Genomic DNA, 25,286 nt, shown 5'->3' on the forward strand with positions numbered 1-25,286 from the left:
TGGATCAATGACAAAGAGAGAGAGTGGTGGGGGAGGGGAAGCTGAATTCCATCAGAATGTAAACACTTTGAAAGATCTGGAATGGCAAACAGCCCCCCCCTTTTTTTTAATTTGAATTTATATCCCGCCCTTCTCTGAAGACTCAGGGTGGCTTACATTGTGTTAGACAATAGTCTCATCCATTTGTATATTATATACAAAGTCAACTTATTACCCCCAACAATCTGGGTCCTCATTTTACCTACCTTATAAAGGATGGAAGGCTGAGTCAACCTTTAGTGGACTTTTTACATCCTTTTCACTAGGAAATATTGGAGAAGCTAAACCAGGGGTCTCCAACCTTGGTCACTTTAAGACTTGTGGACTTCAACTCCCAGAGTTCCTCAGTCAGCTTTACTGGAGAACCGGTAGTGGAAATTTTGAGTAGTTTGGAGAACCAGTAGTAAAAATTCTGACTGGCCCCATCCCCATCTATTCTCTGCTTCCCAAGTCTCAGCTAATCAGGAAGGAATGGAGATTTTGCAGTATCCTTCTCCTGCCATGCCCACCAAGCCACGCCCACCAAGCCACGCCACACCCACCAAGCCACACCCAAAGAACTGCTAATAAAAATTTTTGAAACCCACCACTTGACTAGACATACCTAATTCCTGAAAACATTCTTTGTATATTTTATCCTCCAGCTTTGTTGCTCTTCTCTGCACTCTTTCCAAGAGTCTCAACATTGTTTTTATATCGTGATGACCAAAACTGCATGCAGTATTCCACATTTGGCCCTTTTAAGGCAGGGGTAGTCAACTTTTTATACCTTCCGCCCACTTTTGTATCTCTGTTAGTAGTAAAATTTTCTAACCGCCCACCAGTTCCACAGTAAGGCACCGTGTATCATCGTCTGAGATGCGCGAGCTATTCTGGGACGAGGCTCTTTTGTTCACGGTCACACTACAGCGCCATTTAGTTTCACATAGGTAACGTGAACTAAATGTATGCGCAAGCGATACGAATAGTACATTTTCAGAAATTTAAATTGTCATGGGGAATTTTATGAAAATGTTTTTAAATAATGCTATGAATTTTTTTTAAAAAAATCAATTAAATTAAAAAAAAGGAAAGTGCTTCAGTATTGGAGAAAAGCCCTACCGCCCACCATGAAAGCTTGAACGCCCACTAGTGGGCGGTAGGGACCAGGTTGACTACCATTGTTCTAAGGCTTTATAAAGTAGTACTAATACTTCACTAATACTTCAATCTAGTATAACCAAAAGGGGTATTCAGCCAGTTTGGACAGGCTTGGGTGAACCAGTAACGGAAATAGCCCCACCCGCTCTATGCTGGCTCTATGCTGTCCTACTCTATTTTAGGCACATTTTCGAAGCGGGGCACATACGCGGAAGGCACATGTGTTCACATTTTTTGTGCTAGGCAAACCGGTAGGTAAATTATATGAATCCCACCTCTGGGTATAACTCCTTGATATACGATGTTGCTGAAGTGATCTTGCTAGGTGACTGTCCAATCTCTATTCAGATATCTTCAGTGAAGGAGAATCTCTCAAGACAATATGTTCCATTGTCCAATACTTTCCAATTTAGGAAATCCCACGAAACATTGAGCTGGAATCTTGTTCCCCTGTGATTTCCGCTCATTAATTGTAACTTTCTGCTTTGTAATGAGGGATAAATTTGCTCCCTCTTTTACAGGGCAAGTCATCTGATATTTGAAGGTCAAGTTCGTGGTCGAGATCTTTTCGCCATGATCGGGTCAAAAACTTTACCCCATTATTCCAAAATGCTAGACACCCGATCAGGCATTCGAGGTAAAGAAAGGCAAGGCTCCAATTAAACTTCATAAGAAGAAGAGCTGTTGGAGAATGGAACCAATTATTTAACAAAATGGCAAACTTTCATTCATTGGATGTGTTCAAGAGAAAAGTAGATAACCAATCCGTGATTAAAGAAGCATTAGCAGGAACAAAATCTGGTTTTTTCAGGGGTCAGGGAGGAACCGGCTTTGAAAATGAAAAAAATAATAAAGTTCTTGAGTTTTTCTTTCTTTTTTCCTTTACAGTTAGTGGCCAAAATTGTGGAAACCTTTTGGGAAAAAAGTGTATTTTCTAGCTAATAACATCCTTTTTTTTTTTTTGGAGTAGTACCATAAAATTATATATAAATGGAAAGATAATTTAATCAAGAATGTCATGCAAGAACTTTTATGAAGGATTTGCCATTAGAATAGCAGTTACAGTATAAAGAAGAAAAATGAAACATGTAGACAAAAACGAGATATACAAAAATTATCATCCATATCAGTTAATACTTAGTTGGGTAAACTTTAGCATGAATTACAGTGTTCCGTGTGCCTTTGGCATTTGGTCATGCCGGCCGCATGACCATGGAGATGTCTTCGGACAGCACTGGCTCTTCGGCTTTGAAACAGAGATGAGCACCGCCCCCTAGAGTTGGGAACGAGTAGCACATATGTGCGAGGGGAACCTTTAATTTTACCTAGGACAAACAAGCAGAACACATCCATGGAAACCAACTAGCACTCAGAAGACATGTGGAAAACTCCTTAATTACATAACTCGTGGGCAGATTTCATCATGATTTCAACTGAGAAACTGTCAGCTTTCTAGACCAAGCCAAATCAAAAGATGCTGGAGAATTCCTGTAAGTGTGACACACAGCAACCAGCTATCGACCGGCACATAGAGATAAACGACATCTACTTTCCATTCAGAAGAGACAGCCTGAAAGCCAGAAAGACCCACAGCATCTTCTTCAGAGGTGGTATTCAGCAGGTTCTGACCAGTTCTGGAGAACTGGTAGTGGAAATATTAAGTAGTTCAGAGAACTGGTAAATACCGCATCTGACTGGCCCCGCCCCCATCTATTCTCTGCCTCCCGAGTCCCAGCTGATGGGGAGGAAATGGGAATTTTGCAGTATCCTTCCCTGGAGTGGGGAGGGAATGGAGATTTTGCAGTATCCTTCCCCTGGAGTGGGGAGGGAATGGAGATTTTGCAGTAACCTTCCCCTGGAGTGGAGAGTAAATGGAGATTTTGCAATAACCTTCCCCTGGAGTGGGGAGGGAATGGAGATTTTGAAATAACCTCCCCCTAGAGTGGGGAGGGAATGGAGATTTTGAAATAATCTTCCCCTGGAGTGGGGAGGGAATGGAGATTTTACAGTATCCTTCCCCTGGAGTGGGGAGGGAATGGAGATTTTGCAATAACCTTCCCCTGGAGTGGGGAGGAAATGGAGATTTTGCAATAACCTCCCCTAGAGTGGGAGGAATGGAGATTTTGCAATAACCTTCCCTGGGTGGGAGGGAATGGAGATTTTACAGTATCCTTCCCCTGGAGTGGGGAGGGAATGGAGATTTTGCAATAACCTTCCCCTGGAGTGGGGAGGAAATGGAGATTTTGCAATAACCTCCACCTGGTGCAGGGTGGGAATGGAGATTTTGCAATAACCTTCCCCTGGAGTGGGGAGGGAATGGAGATTTTACAGTATCCTTCCCCTGGAGTGGGGAGGGAATGGAGATTTTGCAATAACCTTCCCCTGGAGTGGGGAGGAAATGGAGATTTTGCAATAACCTCCCCCTGGAGCAGGGTGGGAATGGAGATTTTGCAATAACCTTCCCCTAGAGTGGGGAGGGAATGGAGATTTTACAGTATTCTTCCCCTGCCATGCCAACCAAGCAACGCCACGTCACGCTCACCAAGCCAACCACACCCACCAAGCCACGCCCATAGGACCAGTAGTAAAAAAATTGAATCTCACCACTGACCTACTGATCAGCAATCAACACTGAATGGTCCCAGAAAGGTGGTCCCTATTTTTCTACTTGCATTTTTTACCTGCTTTCGAACTGCTAGGTTGACAGAATCTGGGACAAGTAACAGGAGCTCACCCCGTTATGCGGCAGCACTCGGGATTCGAACTGCTGAACTGCCGACCTTTCAATCGACAAGCTCAGCATCTTACCCACTGCATCCCTACATAGTGGCTTATCCTACGTAGTGGCTATTACAATCCTTACGCTGTAGCTTGTACATGATTGTACGTTATCTACAATAGATGTAATCCTCAACTTACAATCATTCATTTAGTGACCATTGAAAGTTACAATGGCATTGAAAAAAAGTGGCTTTTTTTAAAAAAAAATATTTTTATACACAAACAAATGTTTAATATATCAATCCTTCCATGTGTCATCTCAGTGTTTCTTCCGTGCCTTCTTCTTCTTGTTGCTCCTCCTATCTTCATTTTTTCTTAATCTATTACAACATCTCTCCTAGAATACAATATTATTATTATAATTAATAATATTATTAAACCATTCTCTTATGTAACTATTGATTTATTTATCTTTATCTCTTTTCTAACCAATGATAAAATTGTCCCCATATCTTAAAATATTCTGTAATTAAGAAAATTCTAGATTGTGCAGAAATGAATAGATTAACTTTCTAGATTGTGCAGAAATGAATAGATTGATAATTAAAGAGAGGATACAGAATACAAAAAAAAGTGGCTTATAACTATTTTCCACACATGCTGCGTCCAGCAGTTATGTGGTCGAACTGAACAGAACTGAACTGTATGCTACTCTCTTGTACACTGTATTTTCATCTGCAGGTTCAATTTTTATTTTTTCTCAGGGTCATATCAGGCCTTACACAAACCTCAATTTTTTAGAATAGAATAGAATAGAATTTTTTTATTGGCCAAGTGTGATTGGACACACAAGGAATTTGTCTTGGTGCATAGGCTCTCAGTGTACATAAAAGAAAAGATACCTTTAACCATCTCTGGCCTCTGCATTCTACACATCCTGATATTTCTGGATACTTTTCTCTCTCTCTCTCCCCCCCCCTCCCCAGCCAGTTTCTCTTTGATATACAAAGTTTACAGCGGGGAGCACAAAAGGAAAGAACGAAGGAGGTGGGAAGGAAGAACAAGGCCAGCGCGCAAAAAAGCAATAATTAATATGTTGCTTGATGAAAATGACAATTATTTCCTCTTCGTTTCTGACATCCCGCTTTTTGAACAGGTGTCTGGCCGCCTTTCAAATAGTGCAGGCATAATTCAACCAATTAGCTTTCCCTGGGATCAAAGAGAACCGATGGCCAGCCGTGACAGTGCTGGGATCTGGGTAAGTCAACTCGTGTATTAATTGCGGTTCCTTCTCTACCCAGAAATGTGAAGATCAGAGGGTATTTCGAAAAGGGCAAGATGCAAGCCGCCTGTTGTTACGGGACGAGACGCCTGTGAAGAGTGCGGTAAACCCAGCAAAGGAGTTACACAGCACGACGAAGCTCAGCTCAACCCTTAATTGTTCTTCGTACAGCTCTCTGGCTGAGCCCTCCTGCCTATCGGAGAAGTTATAGGAGCGGCCAAAATTGTGGAAACCTTTTGGGAAAAGTTCTGCAGCTGTTCTAAAGTGAAACCAATATTGAACGATGGCTTCTATGAACTGGGTTTATATTTATTTATTTATTAAATTTTTATACCACCCTGAGGAGACTCTCTGTGAGAGTGTACGGGTCGGTGGGAGGCGTAGGGTAACAGCAGGCGGTCTTGTAAGTACCCGGGTCCTAAGCCATGGAGCGCTTTAAAGGTGGTAACCAAAATCTTGAAGCGCACCCGAAAAGCCACAGGAAGCCAGTGCAGACTACGGAGCAGTGATGTTACATGGGAGCCACGAGCGGCTCCCATTACTACTCGCGCAGCTGCATTCTGGACTAACTGTAGCCTCCGGGTGCACCTCAAGGGCAGCCCCATGTAGAGAGCATTGCAGTAATCCAGCCTAGATGTAACCAGAGCGTGAGTGACCGTGCATAAGGCATCCCGGTCAAGGAAGGGACGCAACTGGCGGACCAAGCGAACTTGGTAAAAGGCCCTCCTGGAGACGGCCGCCAGATGTTCATCAAAGGACAGCCGTCCATCCAGGAGGACACCCAAGTTGCGAACCACCTCTTTTGGGGACACTAACTCGCCCCCAACTGTCAGCTGCGGATGCAGCTGACTGTACCGGGGTGCCGGCATCCACAGCCACTCCGTCTTGGAGGGATTGAGCTTGAGTCTGTTTCTCCCCATCCAGACCCGTACAGCTTCCAGGCACCGGGACAGCACTTCGACCACTTCGTTGGGGTGGTCCAGGGTGGAAAAGTACAGCTGAGTATCATCAGCGTACAGATGATAACTCACCCCGAAACCACTGATGACCTCGCCCAGCGGCTTCATATAGAACAGGGTAGGCGAGAGAATCGACCCCTGAGGCACCCCAAAAGTGAGGCGCCTCACGGACGACCTCTGCCCCCCTGTCAACACCGTCTGCGACCGGTCAGAGAGATAGGAGGAGAACCACCAATAGACGGTGCCCCCCACTCCCAATCCCTCCAACCGGCGCAGCAGGATACCATGGTCGATGGTATCAAAAGCCGCTGAGAGATCTAATGGGACCAAGGCAGAGGAGCAACCCGTGTCCCTGGCCCTCCAGAGGTCATCCACCAACGCGACCAAAGCCCTCTCCGTGCTATAACCGGGTCGGAAGCCGGACTGGAACGGGTCTAGATAGACAGCTTCCTCCAGGTGCCGGGGGAACTGCCATGCAACCACACTCTCTACAACCTTCGCCAAAAAGCGAAGGTTGGAGACTGGACGGTAATTTCCAAAAATAGCTGGGTCCAGGGAAGGCTTCTTGAGGAGAGGTCTCACCACCGCCTCTTTCAAGGCGGCGGGGAAAACCCCTTCCAGCAAAGAAGCGTTTATAATCCCCTGGAGCCAGCCTCGTGTCACTTCCTGAGCAGCCAGCACTAACCAGGACGGACACGGGTCCAGTAAACATGTAGTTGCATGTAACCTCCCCAGCAACCTGTCCACGTCCTCGAGAGCCAAAGAATCAAACTCATCCCAAATAACCTCAACAAGACGTGTCTCTGTCATCTCGGTTGGATCATCGCAATCTTGGTCCAAACTATCCCGAAGCTGAACGATTTTATCGTATAGATAACCGTTAAACTCCTCAGCTGGGTTTTATTGCTGGGTCGCTTCTGCCTAACAAGTTTCCTTAGTTGGCTCCATAGATTTTCAATTGGGTGAAGATCTGGACTATTCCCAGGCCATTCTAGCAGTGAAATAGGATTATCTCAAAACTCTCCCCCAAAAATTGATGTTATTAGCCATCAAACCTCAAAAATACACTTTTCCCAAAAGGTTTCCACAATTTTGGCCACTACTGTACACTCAGCCATCAACACGGCCAGCTGACAGGGTCGGCTTCCTTTTTCTCTTCTTCCCAGAATTAATTGGCAGGGCTGTCCTTTGCCACATATCCCACTGGTAATAAACAACCTGAATCTTTTGTCATCAAAGACAAACTAGAGCGCAGTCACAAAGCAGACACACACACACACAAGAGAGCTCGCACACAGCTGCACGCTTCATCATGTGAAGTGTTCATACCGTTTTGAAATGCCTTGGTAAGACCTGACTTGGAAAATTGCACCCAGTTTTAGTTGCCACACTAAAATAATAATAATGTGGAAGACTCTTGAAAGAGTGCAGAGAAGAGCAACCGAGATGATGAGGGGACTGGAGGCTGAAGCATACAAAGAACGGTTGCAGGAACTCAGTATGTCTAGTTTAATGAAAAGAAGGACCAGGGGAGACATGATAGCAGTGTTCCAATATCTCAGGGGTTGCCACAAAGAAGAGGGAGTCGGGCTGTTCTCCAAAGCACCTTAGGGTAGAAAAAGAAGCAATGGGTGGAAACTGATCAAGGAGAGAAGCAACTCAGAACTAGGGAGAAATTTCCTGGGAGTGAGAATAATTAATCAGGGGAACAACTTGCCTCCAGAAGGTGTGAATGCTCCAACACTGGAGGTTTTTAAAAAGAGATTGGACAGCCATTTGTCTGAAATATTTTAGGGCTGTGCAGCGGTGGGATTCAGCCAGTTTGCACCACTTCGGGAGAACCGGTTGTTAACTTTCTGAGCAGTTTGGTGAACTGGTTGTTGGAAGAAATCATTAGGGTAGAGAACCAGTTGTTAAAACTTTAAGCTTAGATGGGGAAAGTAATAATATTGAGAGTGGAAACTATATTATTGTTGGTAATTAAGGAAATAGAATTAACAAAATATGAAAAAGAATTGATTAGAATTATGATTATAATAGGTAGAATTATAATAGCTAGATATTGGAAATTAGATGTGATTTTTAGAATAGAAGAGTGGAATTCTGAAATGTGGAAATTAGCCATAAATGATAAAATGACATGTGATATTAAAATTAGAAGTGGTGTGTATAAAGAAGATATTTTCTGGAAGACTTGGAAACCATTCGTGGACTATGCGCTTGGAAAATTGGATGCTTCGGTACCTGTACCTCGAGAACGTGGATTTTGGCAATCATGAGGACATATCCGAAGACCCAAATCTTCCTTTTTTTTATGTATAGCACAAGGGTGTAATAATGTATTTTCTTTTTTGTTTGTTGGAAAAAAGTAATAAAAAAATTAAAAAAAACAAAAACTTTAAGCTTAAACTGTCTACTGTTGGCCTCACCCCATTCCCAAGAATGGGCCGGTGAATAGCGCAGGCTGGTAAAGCCTGTTATTAAGAACACAAAGCCTGCAATTACTGCAGGTTCAAGCCCGGCCCAAGGTTGACTCAGCCTTCCATCCTTTATAAGATAGGTAAAATGAGGACCCAGATTGTTGGGGGGGCAATAAGTTGACTTTGTAAAAATATACAAATAGAATGAGACTATTGCCTTATACACTGTAAGCCGCCCTGAGTCTTCGGAGAAGGGCGGGGTATAAATGTAAAAAAAAAGAAAAAAAAAAGAGGTCTGTAAGGAGCCTGCATAAGTGCACCCGCGTGCCTACCGTCCCTGTCCTAATATTCCTTTTTACTTATTTTTTTCATGTATCCAAATTATGTTTATACTTTTACCTGTTATCTTATATATGATTGACAAAAATGAATAAATAAAAATAAATAAATAAAGTTAAAATACTGCCTACAGTGCATCGCCAGCACTTTAGATATTGGAAGACTGCTATCATGTCTCCCCTAGTCCTTCTTTTCATCAAATTAGACCTACCCAGTGGCTGCAACCGTTCTTCATATGTTTTAGCCTCCAGTCCCCTCATCATCCTTATTTATTTATTTATTTATTTATTTATTTATTTATTTATTTATTTATTTATTTATTTATTTATTTATTTATTACATTTGCATACCGCCCTTCTCCCGAAGGACTCAGGGTGGTTCACAGCCAGTAAAAACCATAATACATATAATACAGGTTAAAAACAGTATAAAAAACTAATTCAGTATATGGCCTAAAAATTTTAAATACGATTAAAAAGCCCATTTAAAAACCCCAATGTAAAACCCCCAATTTAAAACTACATTTAAGCTAGTCCTGCACGTCGAAACGACGACGTCTTCAGCTCGTGGCGGAAGGTCCTTGTTGCTCTTCTCTACACTCTTTGTAGGGTCTCAACCAGTGGTGGGTTTCTATCGGATCACCCCAGTTCAGGTGAAACGGTAGTGGCGGAGGCAGGATCAAATATCATCACGGACGCTCTGCGCATGCGCAGAAGCACCCCGCGCGCACTCGAAGCGCTGACAGTTCCAAACCGGTAGCGAACGTAAGTGAAAACCACTACTACTGGTTTCAACATCTTTTTTTATATCGTGGTGACCAAAACTGGATGCAGCGATCCAGTTTCGGCAGACCCATTATACATTCTGTTCATACGTAAAAGGCGTTAACAAGACGGTATAACAAAGGAAGTGTCTTTCTTTTCAGTAAATGGTGCATCGATTGCATTGATTTTCGGTGTTTCGTGTCTGTTTGGGGGATGTGAACCCCTGTCCTCATATATTCCTTTTCTTTTCGTAAGCATTAATTTGGAGAAGAAAAAGATTTGTCTCTATACAATGCTTGCCAGGAAAATTGCAGTTTTGTTTTGTTTTTTAAGTGGCTTAAATAAGAGCCAAATTAATGGCAAAATAAGGTTAGGATAACTTGATAAGTCGTATGGATTTCACATTAAAGGAGCTTGTTTGGGTTTCAGCTTCTTCAAACTCCTTTCCTATTTATAGCGTGACTGGAGAAAAGTTCAAAATCTTAACGATTTCTACATCGTAATGATTGAGAGGTGTAAGCGGTTGTTTTAGATTAGCTACATCCACACAACTCCCTTGACCTCACTGCTGAATTAATCCCTACATCAGACACCAAACATACAAACTGTTGTGTCTGTGCCCCCCAATCCAGGCCTCCTGCCAGAAAGTGACTTGGAAAGTGAGGGGGAAGGGCCGTCAGGACTTAACTCGGGAGCACCGGCTTCCCTGACTCAGCTCCAGGAGCCAGAGGCAGGCCAGGTGGAAAAGATAATGAGGCCTCCATCGCCTGACTCTTTCCCCCCTCCCAGGCCACGCCTTCAGACCCAGCTGATGGCAATCTGGCCTGGCTGGACCCTAGGTTCCGTAGGCAGGAGAGGGTGGGAACAACAGAAGCGGGGGTGGGGCAGGCCTAGGAAGTGCTGAGTCATGGAGGCACACCCCACAGGATATAAAGGCAGCAAGAGCTGCTGTGTCTCTTTGTAACAGGAAATCCACTGATTGACTAAGAGCTGAAGTTTGTTCCTGGGTGACTCATCGGCGTTGAGGGAGATAACAGAGACACTTGGCAGACGCTCGCTATTTTGCTGCCAAAGCTGATAGTGCCGACTAATTAAGCCATCGCTTGGACGGAGGCGAAGGGGGACAGAACACAAACTAGACCAGGGGGTCTGCAATCTTAAACACTCCAAAGAGCCATTTGGACCCATTTCCCACAGAAAAGAAAATAGCGGGAGCCACAAAACCCTTCCCGTGCCTGATTATTTCTTGAGCGGCCACGAAACTAGCATATATGTAGTTGAATTAAACGTTCCATTTTCTTCTGAAACTTTTCTTTTTTTGGATTTACCCATGGTTGGCCTACCGGGGGTTGAAAAGCTCAATAAATCGCATGCCTGCAAGTGTCGCACATTGGCAGTTGTGACGCATATTTTGAGCGACAGGGAGCCGCAGCAGAGGGGTAAGTCCTGACGGCCCTTCCCCCTCACTTTCCAAGTCACTTTCTGGCAGCAGGCCCGGCTCCAAGTCACTTTCTGGCAGGAGGGCTGGCTTGGGAGGTGCAGACACAACAAGCAGTCGTCCAATATTTGAGGGGCTGACCCAAAGAAGAGGGGGTCGATCCATTCTCCAAAGCACCTGAAGGCAGGACAGGAAGCAATGGGTGGAAACGAATAAAAGGAGAGAAGCAACCTAGTACTAAGGAGGTATTTCCTGACAAAACAATGAATCAGTGGAACGACTTGCCTCCGGAAGTTGTGAATGCTCCAACACTGGAAGTTTTTAAGAAGAGACTGGACAGCCTTTTGTCTGAAGTGGTGTAGGATTTCCTGCTTCAGCAGGAGCTTGGACTAGAAGGCCTCCAAGGTCCCTTCCAATTCTGTTATTCTGTTAAGAGTCCTTATATTGTTTTTTTTAAATTGTAGGGCTGCAGATTATAGTTTGAAACTACAATTGATATTGTAGTTGCAGGAGAGGCCAATGTTGACGCTCCGAAGATGCAGAATGTCAGGATGGCATGATTTTTTTCCCCAGGTGGCTACGCCAACTTTGCTCAGTTCTGAAAAACCCTGACGCCGGCAATGGGGATGGGAAGAATTTCCTCTTTGGATTCGTTTTAATTTGGTCCCCCCCCCATTTTTTTTTTTTTTTCATTAAGATTTAAGTGAGTTTTGTTTCAGAGTAGTGGACTGTGAAACTAAGACGGGAAGATTGGACTGGAGGAGAGCTTTGTATGAAATATGACTATGACAAGGGTTTGCTGCTAGTTTGTGATGTGTGAAATGAAATCTCTACTCAATGTGCCCAGACAACGCAATTAGTGTTAGACTACAATGCTGCGAGGCACTTGCGGTTTTCCTTCCTTCTTTCATTCCTTCCTTCCTTTCTTCCTTTCTTCCTTCCTTCCTTCCTTTCTTCCTCCCTTCCTCCCTCCCTCCCTCCCTCCCTTCCTTCCCTCTTTCTTTCTTTCTTTCTTTCTTTCTTTCTTTTTTCTCTTTCTCTCTCCTTCCCCCCTCCCTCCCTCCCTCTCCCAAACTTCTGCCTTTCTCTTTCCTTCTTCCTTCCTTCACGTTTCCCTCTCACCTCTGCCTTTCTCCTTCTTTCCATCCTTTCTTCTTTTTGTCTGTCTTCCTGTCTTCAATTTCTTTCCCTTTCTTCTTTCTCCGTCCTTTTTTCCTTTTTCCTTTTTCCTTCCTTCCTTCCTTCCTTCTTTCTTCTTCTTTCCTCTCCTTCCTCCTCCTCCTTTCCTATCTCAAACTTCTGCCTTTATCCTTCCTTCCTCCTTTCATCTTTTCCCCACTTCTGTCTTTTCCTTCTTTCCATCCTTTCTTCTTTTGTCTGTCTTCCTTTCTTCAATTTCTTCCTTTCTTCTTTCTCCGTCCTTTTTCCTTTTTCCTTTTTCCTTCCTTCCTTCCTTCCTTCTTTCTTTCTTTCTTTCCCTCTCCTTCCTCCCTCCCTCCTTTCCTATCTCAAACTTCTGCCTTTATCCTTCCTTCCTCCTTTCATCTTTTCCCCCACTTCTGTCTTTTTCCTTCTTTCCATCCTTTCTCTCTTCTTTTTGTCTGTCTTCCTTTCTTGACCTTCTTTCCCTTTCTTCTTTCTCCTCCCTCTCTCCCTCCCTTCGCAAAGCGGATCAGCCTGAAAAACAGAGGGCCAGGCTCAATGACTCAAATTGGGTAGACAATCTCTCCTCCCTCCCCCCCCCCCCGCAACCGCTTCCCTTAAGAAGGAGAGGAAAATTACAACTGAATGATGAGGTCTCTGTCTCACCTCCCCAGGAGTTTCATGTCACTGTAGAATTATATACAGAATATAACCACAGACCGTAGCTTGAAGGAATTGATAAGGAAGCCTAGATGAATTGCAGACTTATTTTATGGCCAGACTTGAGTGAACTAAATCTTCCTGGATGTTGCGGAGAAAGCATCACTCCCTCTTTCATATCGCTTGTGCACAGCTTGACATAAAGCAGTGTCACACACACACACACACACACACACACACACACAAATGGTGTCTTCTCTCCTTCCTGCAAGGGCTTGTTAAGATCCTGATTGGTTGATATGCTCAGTTGAAAACAGGAGAGACCTCGGAATGCCCCAGGTGTCTTTCTGGGCAGAATAAGAGAATAAAAGAGTTGGAAGGTGACCTGTGAGATCTTCAAGTCCAACCCTCTGCTCAAGCAGGGGATCCAATACCATTCCAGACCAATAGCTGTTCAGTCGCTTCTTGACAACCTCGAGCGATGGAGCACCCACAACTTCTGAAGGCAAGATAAGAGATTGGACAACCCTATTCTGCAAAGCACCTGAAGGCAGGACAGGAAGCAACGGATGGAAACTTATCAAGGAGAGAAGCAACCTGGAATTAAGGAGAAACTTCCTAACAGTGAGGACAATTAACCAGTGGAACAGCTTGCCACCAGAAGCTGTAGGTGCTTCAGCACTGGAGGTTTTGAAGAAGAGACTGGACAGTCACTTATTTGAAATGGTATAGGATCACCTGCTTGGGTAGGGGGTTGGACTAGAGGACCTCCAAGGTACCTTCCAATTCTGCCATTCTATTCTATTCTATTCTATTCTATTCTATTCTATTCTATTCTATTCTATTCTATTCTATTCTATTCTATTCTATTCTATTCTATTCTATTCTATTCTATTCTATTCTATTCTATTCTATTCTATTCTATTCTATTCTATTCTATTCTATTCTATTCTATTCTATTCTATTCTATTCTATTCTATTCTATTCTATTCCGTATTGCATTGTATTGTATTGTATTGTATTGTATTGTATTGTATTGTATTGTATTCTATTCTATTCTATTCTATTCTATTCTATTCTATTCTATTCTATTCTATTCTATTCTATTCTATTCTATTCTATTCTATTCTATTCTATTCCATTCCATTCCATTCCATTCCATTCCATTCTATTCTATTCCAGCCTTTCCACTGATTAATTGCCAGGAAATTTCTCCTTACTTCTAAATTGCTTCTCTCCTTGATTAGTTTCCACCCATTGCTTCTTGTTCTACCCTCAGGCGCTTTGGAGAATAGCTTGACTCCCTCTTCTTTGTGGCAGCCCTTCAAATCCTGGAAGGTTGCTATCATGTCACCTCTAGTCCTTCTGGAGGCAAGATTAATTGTTCTCACTGACTAGAAGACTTCCAAGGTCCCTTCCAATTCTGTTATGTTATTCTACAATCACCAGCACTAGTTTGGGCAATGAAACATCTGCACAAAAGCAAGGAAGCTCCAAGAGCACCAAGGACCCTTCATTTCAATTCTGAGCTACAAATATTCTGCTTTAATCATAATGGTGGACAAGATAATAATAATAATAACAGAGTTGGAAGGGACCTTGGAGGTCTTCTAGTCCAACTCTCTGCCCAGCCAAGAAACCCTACACCATTTCAGACAAATGGTTATCCAACATTTTCTTAAAATGCGCGTTTGGCTTTTGCAAGGTCTCCGCCGCCTTGGTGGACATTTCATGAGCTCTGGCTTCAACCAGGGCTATCACTAGGGTCAGGTTGCTTTTAGACAGCAGCCGCCTTTGTAGTCTGATGTCTCTGACCCCGCAAATGAGCTGTTCGAATAAGGAGTCCTCCAAATCTCTGTATTCGCAGTGGTTTGCGGCTTTCCTCAATGCCGCCATGTACACACTTATGGATTCGCCTTCTCGCTGTACCCGTTGCCTCAGTTCGAACCGTTGGACGAACTTTGAGGGTACCGGTGCGTAGTGCGCTCGAAGTGTTGTTTGTAGTGTCTGCCACGGTACCGATTGTACCGGCGTTGGTTCTGAGAGTGACTCTGCCGTATCGAAGACCTCTGGACCGCAGTGGCTCAGGAAGTATGCTCGCTTCCGATTGTCCAAGACTCCCTGTAGTTCATTCGCTTTGAGGAAACACTCGAAACGAGCCATGTATGACCCCCATTTTTCCTTGGCTGGGTTGAATGGCGCTGGCGGCGTGTAGCTGGACATCGCTATTTTCCGCCTCCGCAAACTGGCTGGGTTAAGGAATTCCTGGTTCCTTCAGCTCTTCCTTTGGATCTCACTGCCCCAACATCCCACCTTTGTCGCCAATGTTGTGTTCGGGCAATGAAGAGGCAGGAGACCAACGAGTAGCAACAGCTCTTTAGTTTATTGTGACCCAGCAAGCGACAAACGGCAAAAACCCCTCTTTAAATACTCTTTTGGCTGAGGCTTCAACCAATCAGCAACGTGCAATTTCCCGCCCAAAATTCCCTCTCGAAGTTCAAAATACATTACACATAGGGTACAAATTTAACACTTAATGATACAACATTTAATGATAGTCATAGGCTACAATTAAGCAATCAGGAAACAATATCATTATAAATCGTAAGGATACAAGCAACAATGTTATGGTCATAAAAGGGAGAAGATGGGTGATGGGAACAATGAGAAGATTAATAGTAGTGCAGATTTAGTGAATAGTTTGACAGTATTGAGGGAATTATTTGTTCAGCAGAGTGAGGGCGTTCAGGAAAAAAACTGTTCTTATGTCGAGTTGTTCTGGTGTGCAGTGCTCTATAGCGTCGTTTTGAGGGTAGAAACAATTTATATCCTGGATGTGAGGGGTCTGTAAATATTTTGTAAAAACAAGTCACAATTCTGTGTTAAAAAGAATCACCTTGCAGCAAGGTGGGTTACAAATAAATGAGTAAACTACTGGATTGAGCTAAGGCTGTGGTAGCGAAACTTTGGCACGCGTGCCCGAAGTGGCACACAGAGCCATGTCACCTGGCACGTGTGGCTGTTGTGGTCCGTCGGGAGCCTACGGAGCTGGCAATGGAGTCAGACAGCGATGAGGCTGAGGTGAGGCCATCTATTCGTAACACACAGCCTGCCCGACACCCTAGTCTCTGACAACGGCCCGCAATTCACGGCAAAGCAATTTGAGGGGTATCTAGCTGGAGAGGGTATCAGGCATGTCCTCTCGGCGCCTTTCCACCCGGTGACGAACGGACTTGCAGAACGTTTCGTTCGGAGCACCAAGGAAGCGCTATCCAGGATAAGTCCAGGCGACTGGCAAATGAAAATAGACACTTTCCTGGCCGTCCAACATAGGACCCATTGTGTAACAACTGGCCGCAGCCCAGCAGAACTTTTAATGGGCAGGAAACTTAGGTGCCCGCTAGACCGACTAAACCCAACTTATACCCCAGACGGGTACAAGGGTAGTCTAGAAAGAACCAGAGAAATGACAGTGGGTGACCTAGTTTGGGCACACAACTATAGCGAGGGCCCAACATGGTTAAAAGGGGAAATTTTGGGCATAACCGGACCCAAATCATACGTAGTCGACATGGAGGATGGCCGGGTATGGAAACGCCACATAGACCAGCTAAGAAAACGTATACCAACCAGAGTAGAAACCAAACAACCAGGCCCTGACTACCAATTGTTTGAATCTGCAGCTGACTCAAACCTGAGGCGAGCGGAGGACTTATCTGATTCTGATGAAGTCCAGCGACGCCAACCGGTTCCTCCTGAAGGCAACAAAAACGAGTCTGCCAATAATCCAGGGCCGGACGGCCTAGAGGAGGAGCGGGGAGGAACAAACAGTCCCTCCGACCAGCTCGACTCTCTCCCAGAAAATGAACTGCGCAGGTCAGAAAGAGTTAGGAGACGCCCTGTCTACCTGCGTGACTACGTAGAGAAGTAACATGTAAATATTATGTAAATAGAGGTACAAAGCGTTCTGGGAGGGAAGGAGTGTAATGTATTTTGAACTTCGAGAGGGAATTTTGGGCGGGAAATTGCACGTTGCTGATTGGTTGAAGCCTCAGCCAAAAGAGTATTTAAAGAGGGGTTTTTGCCGTTTGTCGCTTGCTGGGTCACAATAAACTAAAGAGCTGTTGCTACTCGTTGGTCTCCTGCCTCTTCATTGCCCGAACACAACACTATGAATATCATTACGTGTTGTACCTTGATGAAGGTATCTTTTCTTTTATGTACACTAAGAGCATATGCACCAAGACAAATTCCTTGTATGACCAATCCCACTTGGCCAATAAAAATTCTATTCTATTCTATTCTACTCTATTCTAGTCTAGTCTAGTCTAGTCTAGTCTAGTCTAGTCTAGTCTAGTCTAAATAAAAATGCAACAGGTGTAAACTCTCACAAATTCTCACACCAAAGACAAAGTTCTTGTGTGTTCCAATCACACCTGGCCAATAAAGAATTCTAATAATCTAACATGAGCTTTACAACCCCAAACTACAACTTTGAGATTTGGGGAGTTCTTATCCCAGTGTGTAGAAATTTCCAGATTTGGCCGCCTCAAAGAACGCCTGACTGAATTTTTGTCACGCAAAGTCATGTGTGTACGAAGTAGCCCTCCAGATCCCAAAGGGAACCATGTTTTAAAAACATTAATATGGAGGGGGGGGGAACCCCACACATTTCCCCCCTCAAATTAAAGCAATCAGAATTAAAAAAAAATGGGGGAAAATAATTGACTCACAATCTATTGGACGCCTCTTACTTTAATGAGTTAGACCGTTTCCCAACAAAACTGAACAATAACGGATTGGTTCTTGAAATACTAAAATGCTACAGGAGAACGAATCTCCTGTAGCGATGAGATTATGAACTAATTGTTACACTATTTCCTGCAGAGAAATACCTCTCCAATGGCTGCGCAAATCCTTTATGGAGGCATATTTTCAAAGCGCTGACCTTTTTCATCTCTTCATGTCTTTTTCATTTAAATTCTCTCTCCCGTCACATTAAAGCTGCTTTCTCCAAAAAAAAAAAAATCTGAGAGATTAGAGGTAAGAAATATTCAGTGCCAAATAAAAAAAAATGGGGTGGGGGGGAGAAGGCAGAAAAAGAAAGAACAGGAGGAAGGGATGGGGGGGGGGAAAGGAGAGAATTTAATTTACTCAATTTAGTGTAGCTCATAGAAAACTGTTAGCGGCTAATGGCCTTTTTTCTATTTACATTATTTATATCTTGCCTTATTCTACATAAGTTGAGTGGGTTTCTTTTTTTAAAAAAAACCAAAGCAAACACTGTCATTCCATCTTACAGCCGTATCCTATTTTTATTGACAAATGATCTTATAATCTTTTTACCGCATCAAATCCAAAGAAGATGTCAGCAAATGAATAAATTGGGGAAATAATGTGCTTTATTAGAAGACGTCTAGATTTGGTAGATTGTTGTCCACTTCAAGTCTGAATAATCACAAAGATGAGACTGCTTTCGTTCCTTTCTAAGGCAAATAAAGTCTACTTTAGGCTTAGGAAGAAGGAGTCAAGCTATTCTCCAAAGCACCTGAGGGCAGGACAAGAAGCAATGGGAGGAAACTAATCAAGGAGAGAAGCAACCTAAAACTAAGACCAAGCACCAAGACAAATTCCTTGTGTGTCCAATCACACTTGGCCAATAAAATTCTATTCTATTCTATTCTATTCTATTCTATTCTATTCTATTCTATTCTATTCTATTCTATTCTATTCTATTCTATTCTATTCTATTCTAAGGAGAAATTTCCTGACAGTTAGAACAATTAATCAGTGGAACAACTTGCCTCCAGAAGTTGCGAATGCTACAACACTGGAAGTTTTTAAGAAAATGTTGGATAACCATTTGTCTGAAGTGGTGTAAGGTTTCCTGCTTGGGCAGGGGGTTGGACTAGAAGACCTCCAAGATCCCTTCCAACTCTGTTATTCTATTCTATTCTAAGGAAGGAAGGAAGGAAAGAAGGAAGGAAGGAAGGAAGGGGGAGGGAAGGAGGGAAGGATGGAAGGGAAAGAGACTATAAGGATGTAAAGAAGGAAGGAGGGAGGGAAGGAGGGAAGGAAGGAAGAATGGGGCGAGGATAGGAAGGAGGGAAGGAAGGAAGGGAAAGAGACAACAAGGATGGAAAGAAGGAAGGAGGGAAGGAAGGAGGGAAGGAAGGAGGGAAGGAGGGAAGGAGGGAAGGAGGGAAGGGAAAGAGACTACAAGGATGGAAGGAAGGAAGGAGGGAGGGAAGGAGGGAGGGAAGGAAGTAGGAAAGGAGGGAAGGAGGGAAGGAGGGAAGGAGGGAAGGAAAAGAGACTACAAGGATGGAAGGAAGGAAGGAGGGAGGGAAGGAAGGAAGGAAGGAAGGAAGGAAGGAAGGAAGGAAAAGGGACTGCAAGGGTAGGACAAGAAGAAATCGGTGGAAACTAATCAAGGAAAGAAGCAACTTAGAACTAAGGAGAAATTTCCTGACAGTCAGAACAATTAATGAGTTGAACAACTTGCCTCCAGAAATTGTGAATGCTCCAACACTGGAAGTTTCCAAGAAAAGTCTGGACAGCCCTTTGTCTCATTGTGCAATGAGAGTATTCTGCTTGAGCAGAAGGTAGGACTAGAAGACCTCCAAGGTCCCTTCCGACTCTATGTTCTAAGATAGGTCAGAAGAGTGAATATTTTCTATAGAGTCACCCGAAATTTAACCCAGATGGCACCTAACCAACTTCCTCCGCCCAAGGTGATAAAGTATCTCACACAACTGTGACTCGAACAGCAATAGCCCAAAGTCTTGTACGCAGGGATTTGAAGCTTAGAATCTGTGAAAACGAGAAACAAAATCTAAGAGTTGTTGAATGTTGATGATTGGTGTTTTAAGTTATTTTAAAGATTGGTATTATTCAACTACGCTTAAAGAAAGCTGTTGTATTGCATAAGAAACTAGACTGGAAACCAGGATGTGGTGAATTCTAGTCCTGCCTTAGACGTGAAAGCCAGCTGGGTGACTTTGGACCAATCAACAGGAGACGGTGAGTTCTAGTCCCGCCTTAGGCATGAAAGCCAACTGGGTGACTTTGGACCAATCAGCAGGAGACGGTGAGTTCTAGTCCCATCTTAGGCATGAAAGCCAACTGGGTGACTTTGGACCAATCACCAGGAGACAGTGAGTTCTAGTTCCATTTTAGGCATGAAAGCCAGCTGGGTGACTTTGGACCAATCAACAGGAGACGGTGAGTTCTAGTCCCGCCTTAGGCATGAAAGCCAACTGGGTGACTTTGGACCAATCACCAGGAGACAGTGAGTTCTAGTTCCATTTTAGGCATGAAAGCCAGCTGGGTGACTTTGGACCAATCAACAGGAGACGGTGAGTTCTAGTCCCGCCTTAGGCATGAAAGCCAACTGGGTGACTTTGGACCAATCAGCAGGAGACGGTGAGTTCTAGTCCCATCTTAGGCATGAAAGCCAACTGGGTGACTTTGGACCAATCACCAGGAGACAGTGAGTTCTAGTTCCATTTTAGGCATGAAAGCCAGCTGGGTGACTTTGGACCAATCAGCAGGAGACGGTGAGTTCTAGTCCCGCCTTAGGCATGAAAGCCAACTGGGTGACTTTGGACCAATCACCAGGAGACAGTGAGTTCTAGTTCCATTTTAGGCATGAAAGCCAGCTGGGTGACTTTGGACCAATCAACAGGAGACGGTGAGTTCTAGTCCCGCCTTAGGCATGAAAGCCAACTGGGTGACTTTGGGCCAATCAGCAGGAGACGGTGAATTCTAGTCCCATGTTAGGCATGAAAGCCGATTGGGTAACTTTGGACCAATCACCAGGAGACACTGAGTTCTAGTCCCGCCTTAGGCATGAAAGCTAGCTGGGTGACTTTGGACCAATCAGCAGGAGACGGTGAGTTCTAGTCCCGCCTTAGGCATGAAAGCCAACTGGGTGACTTTGGACCAATCACCAGGAGACAGTGAGTTCTAGTTCCATTTTAGGCATGAAAACCAGCTGGGTGACTTTGGACCAATCAGCAGGAGATGGTGAGTTCTAGTCCCGCCTTAGGCATGAAAGCCAACTGGGTGACTTTGGACCAATCAGCAGGAGACGGTGAGTTCTAGTTCCACTTTAGGCATGAAAGCCAGCTGGGTGACTTTGGACCAATCATTCTCTTTGAGTCCAACACACCTCACAGGTGAGGTGTTGTCGTGAAGAAAATAGGAAGAAGCAAGGAGTATTACATTTGTCCACCTCTTTGAGCTGTTTATAACAATAATAAAGGTGAATAATAATAAAATTATGAATAAAAATAATCTGGAATCCGGTTGAATACAGGTTGAGGGAATGTGATATAATCAAAAGGACATAACATATAATTTGTGTCAGGGAAAATTTAGCGAATGATTGTTGTTGTTTTTGAACTATACCTTGTGTTTGTTCTGGGAAGTGGGGGGGGAGGGAGGAGGGTAGTTTTGGAGGGAGGGGGAAGTGGATGGAGTGGGGGGGAGGGGGAGAAAAAGGGGGGGGGTGAAAATTTTTGTAAAAACTTTTTCAATTAAAAAAAAAAAAGGACATAACATGTAACCCCAGACCTGTTCGAAGGTTAGGAAGAAAAATGGACTTGATCTAAAAAGATTTCAACCATCAATCGATTCTGATTTTATTTTATTTTTCCTTCCTCCAAAGTGGACAAAGTGTTTCAACATTACATGCCATTAGAAGGTCAGGAAAAAACAAAAAAACCCCGAGGAAGATTAACATTTTTGGCTGCTAAAAGCTAAACCGAAGGTCTTCAAGAAGCTTGCGCACCAATGTCCCTTTATCTGCCAATAATATGTCGGTGGCTCTCTGTTGACCAAAAGATTCATTTATTACAGAATATTAAATTTTAATCCCATCCAATAACTAGAGTTCTCCGGGTAGATGATAAGGTGATTTTCAAATATTAAAAAGCATTCAAAAAATAGGCTTCTGAATTATCCAGAGTAAAGAGACGGTCTGGCAAATGATTATTGGGGAAAAGGGTTAATAAAGATGACCTTGGCTTCTCAAGGAGTCTTTGGATCATACTGATCACGAAGTTAACTTTGCCCGTTTTCAATAATTATTGCGATTTATTTTTTGGGGGGTTTAAGGAGATATACGATGGCTTCAGATATATGGTAAGCCGTGGATTGGTTAACCTTCTACGGTTAAATCACAATGTTGTGGTGTAGGAAGTTAGCACCCTAGGAAAATGAGGTATTTCAGGAAATATTAAAAAGGGCAGAATTTTTCCCCTAAAAGGGAGGCAGACACTCAGCCCCCTCCCCCACCTTTGTCAATGGGCCATTAAGGCCTGGGCCAGTCCATTCTACATAACAAAGATCTACCTCCTTCAAACAGAGCCGTAGTAGGAATTGCCCAAAGCCCCTTTCATTACATCATCACCCAGCAAGCCTCAACCAAGCCTGGGACACAGACAACCTACAAAGGGAGACTCCCATGGGACAACCAATCAGAATACAAGCTCAAATTCAAAAGCCCAGAGACGGCCTAAAACCCAGGCACTCTCAGCATATCTGCCCATTTTTTTCTCTTCGCCCAAGATCTTCAAGGCATGTGATCCTGTCCACCATTAAAACCATTTTCCCAAGCAGCCGCCGTGTTTCCAGTGTCTTTCCCCCCACTTGGAACTGAACCCAGAAGGACATTTCTTCCAAGAGTAGTCCTCAATTTGCAACAGCAATGAGCCCAAAGCTTTTGTTGCTAAGCGAGACCTTGGTTCAGTGAATGTTGCCCCCTTTTGCAATCTGCCTTGCCACCGTTGTTGAGAGAAAGCATGCAGTTGTGAAATTAGTCACACGGTTGTTAAGTGAAATCTGGCTTCCCCGTTGACTTTGCTTGTCACAAAAGGGGATCACAGAACTTGGGACGTTGAGACTGTCATAAAAATGAATCCATTGCCAAGCGTCTGAATTTTGATCACGGGACTCGGGGGGAGAATGCCGCAATGGTTGTAAGTGTGAAAAACGGTCATAAGTCACTTTTTTATTTATTTATTTATTTATTTATTTATTATTCACACTTTTATACCGCCCTATCTCCCTAGGGACTCAGGGCGGTTTACAGCCATATAAAAAAACATATATATATACAGGGTAAAATATTAATTTAAAAAACTTATTACAAAGTTTTCAGTGCCACTGTAACTTTGAACTATGTAAATGAACTGTCATAAGTCAAGGACCGTCTGTATTTCAAATTACGGATGTCCTAATTAAATCATGAACCTCTGAGCCAAGCTTCAAAAGAAATCCAGTTATTTATTAGGAGCTTCACGTTGGCACATTCCCAAGTGAAGCCAGCTCTGACCCCATGTAATTTATGCCCCAATCATGACCCTATTTTCCCCCCATCTCCCCAGGGTGTGTCATCAATCACATTCGCCAATGGAGCAATTTCGCAGGTATTAGAGATCACTCCCCTCTGGCTGCTGTAGGTAACCCTGGGAGACAACCTTGAGAGAGATACGTCTGGAATATGCTCCTGTCTTTGGCTGCTGTGCTGTTTCGTCAGTTTCCCCCTTGCCTAGGGCAACTCAAGAGCAGGTCAGGGTTGCTTTGCGAGTTGACATTTAAAATGTGGTACTGTGCCTGTCCTCATGCTTGATTCCTTTTCACACACACACACACACACACACACACCAGTGGTTGGTTGCTACCTGTTCGCCCCGGATTGGGCGAACTAGTAGTGGCTGCGGCGGCAAACTCTGCCCACCTTCCCGGCTTCTGCGTGCGCGCACACAAGCGAATCAGTAGCAAACTAAATTGAAACCCACTACTGATATACACCCCGTAAACCACAACTCAACAACATTTTTTAAAGAAAACAAAAACAAAAACAAAATCTTACTTTTGATACTCCTACAGCTTTTCCTGAAGGAAAAAATGAACTTGAAAGAGCATTGGGCAAGAAGCGAATGAAAGGTGTAGAAGGAGAGGATTACATTGTCTGAAGAAGTTGAATATTTTTTTTTTCTCCTCCTTTAAAAACTGCATTTTAAAGGATGGGGGAGGTAACGAAAGGCCAACCTATTGAGAATTTCCAGAGGGAGCAATGTTATTTCAGTGATAAATTACACCATTCATCTATTAGGCAGTTGGAAAATATCTCTTTTTTTGTGCACTTCAGAGATAAGATAGTATTTGACTGCTGTTGTTTTTTTTTCCCCCTTAGAAGTTTTACAGCAAAACATACAAGAAAGAAGCGAGTAGCTTTTGGCATAATTACCTGATTCTTTTAGGTTTATTTCCCACTATTGCCATTGATTACTGGCTACAAAAAAAATGGAGAAAGGACAACATTCAAATGCAAAACATCTTATTTTAAAAAGAAAAAACCAAAAAAACAAAACAAAATCGATTTTCTTTTTCTTTTATTCACCTATGCTCAAATAGGAAAGCACCCAATGTTTAATTTTTTTAAAAAAAGGTTCATTTCTTTAGAACAAACCGTGGAAAGAAAAGCTGAAATAACAATGCAGAATCAGTGACAGGTGAGCAAGAGTTTTCTAAACAGGTAAGAAAGGGCCCAAAGTTAAAATATGAGGCCAGTAAATAAAGGGTTAATAAAGGTCAAGGTTCCCCTCGCACATATGTGCTCGTCGTTCCCGACTCTAGGGGGCGGTGCTCATCTCCGTTACAAAGCCGAAGAGCCAGCGCTGTCCGAAGACGTCTCCGTGGTCATGTGGCCGGCATGACTCAATGCCAAAGGCGCACGGAACGCTGTTCCCTTCCCACCAAAGGTGGTCCCTATTTTTCTACTGGCATTTTTTACGTGCTTTCGAACTGCTAGGTTGGCAGAAGCTGGGACAAGCCACGGGAGCTCACCCCATTACGGAGCACCAGGGATTCGAACCGTTGAACTGCCGACCTTTTGATCGACAAGCTCAGCGTCACAGCCACTGATCTACCGTGTCCTTAAAGGGTTAATACTGTACACTATTTTTAAAGAAATAGGCACCAATATAGGCCTGTTGGGGGAAACATAAGGCAGTTATACTGGTAGTCCTCGACTTACAACCACAATTGAACCCAAAATTGCTAAGTGAGACAGTTGTGAAGTGAATTTTGGCTTCCCATTTTACAACCTTTCTTGCAAAAGTTAAGTTTAATCATTGCAGTTGTTAAGTTAGTCACACAGTTGTTAAGTGAATCTGGCTTCCCCATTGACTTTGCTTGACAGACGGTCAAAGCAAAAGGGGATCATGTGACCCCGGGACACTGCAGTCGTCATAAATAGGAGGCAGTTGCCAAGCATCTGAATTTTGATCTGTGACCCTGGGGATGCTTGAACAGTTATAAATGTCAAAAAAACGGTCACAAGTCACTTTTTCAGTGCTGTTGTAACTTCTG

At 43.5% G+C, this 25,286-nt stretch overlaps 1 long non-coding RNA gene across 1 annotated transcript in view; it reads right to left on the reverse strand.

Moving 5' to 3' along the window:
• Positions 1–4,177: 4,177 nt before the first annotated feature.
• LOC131199687 (uncharacterized) overlaps positions 4,178–25,286 on the reverse strand; it is a 65,555-nt gene continuing 44,446 nt past the window's right edge. Inside the window, exons 2-3 of the long non-coding RNA XR_009155387.1 lie at positions 17,801–17,912; positions 4,178–4,297 (exon numbers count right to left, since the gene is read on the reverse strand). This is a non-coding gene — a long non-coding RNA (uncharacterized LOC131199687). The remainder of the gene's footprint in view (positions 4,298–17,800; positions 17,913–25,286) is intronic.

This window comes from Ahaetulla prasina, chromosome 5, assembly GCF_028640845.1.
Source record: "Ahaetulla prasina isolate Xishuangbanna chromosome 5, ASM2864084v1, whole genome shotgun sequence".
NCBI lineage: Eukaryota > Metazoa > Chordata > Lepidosauria > Squamata > Colubridae > Ahaetulla > Ahaetulla prasina.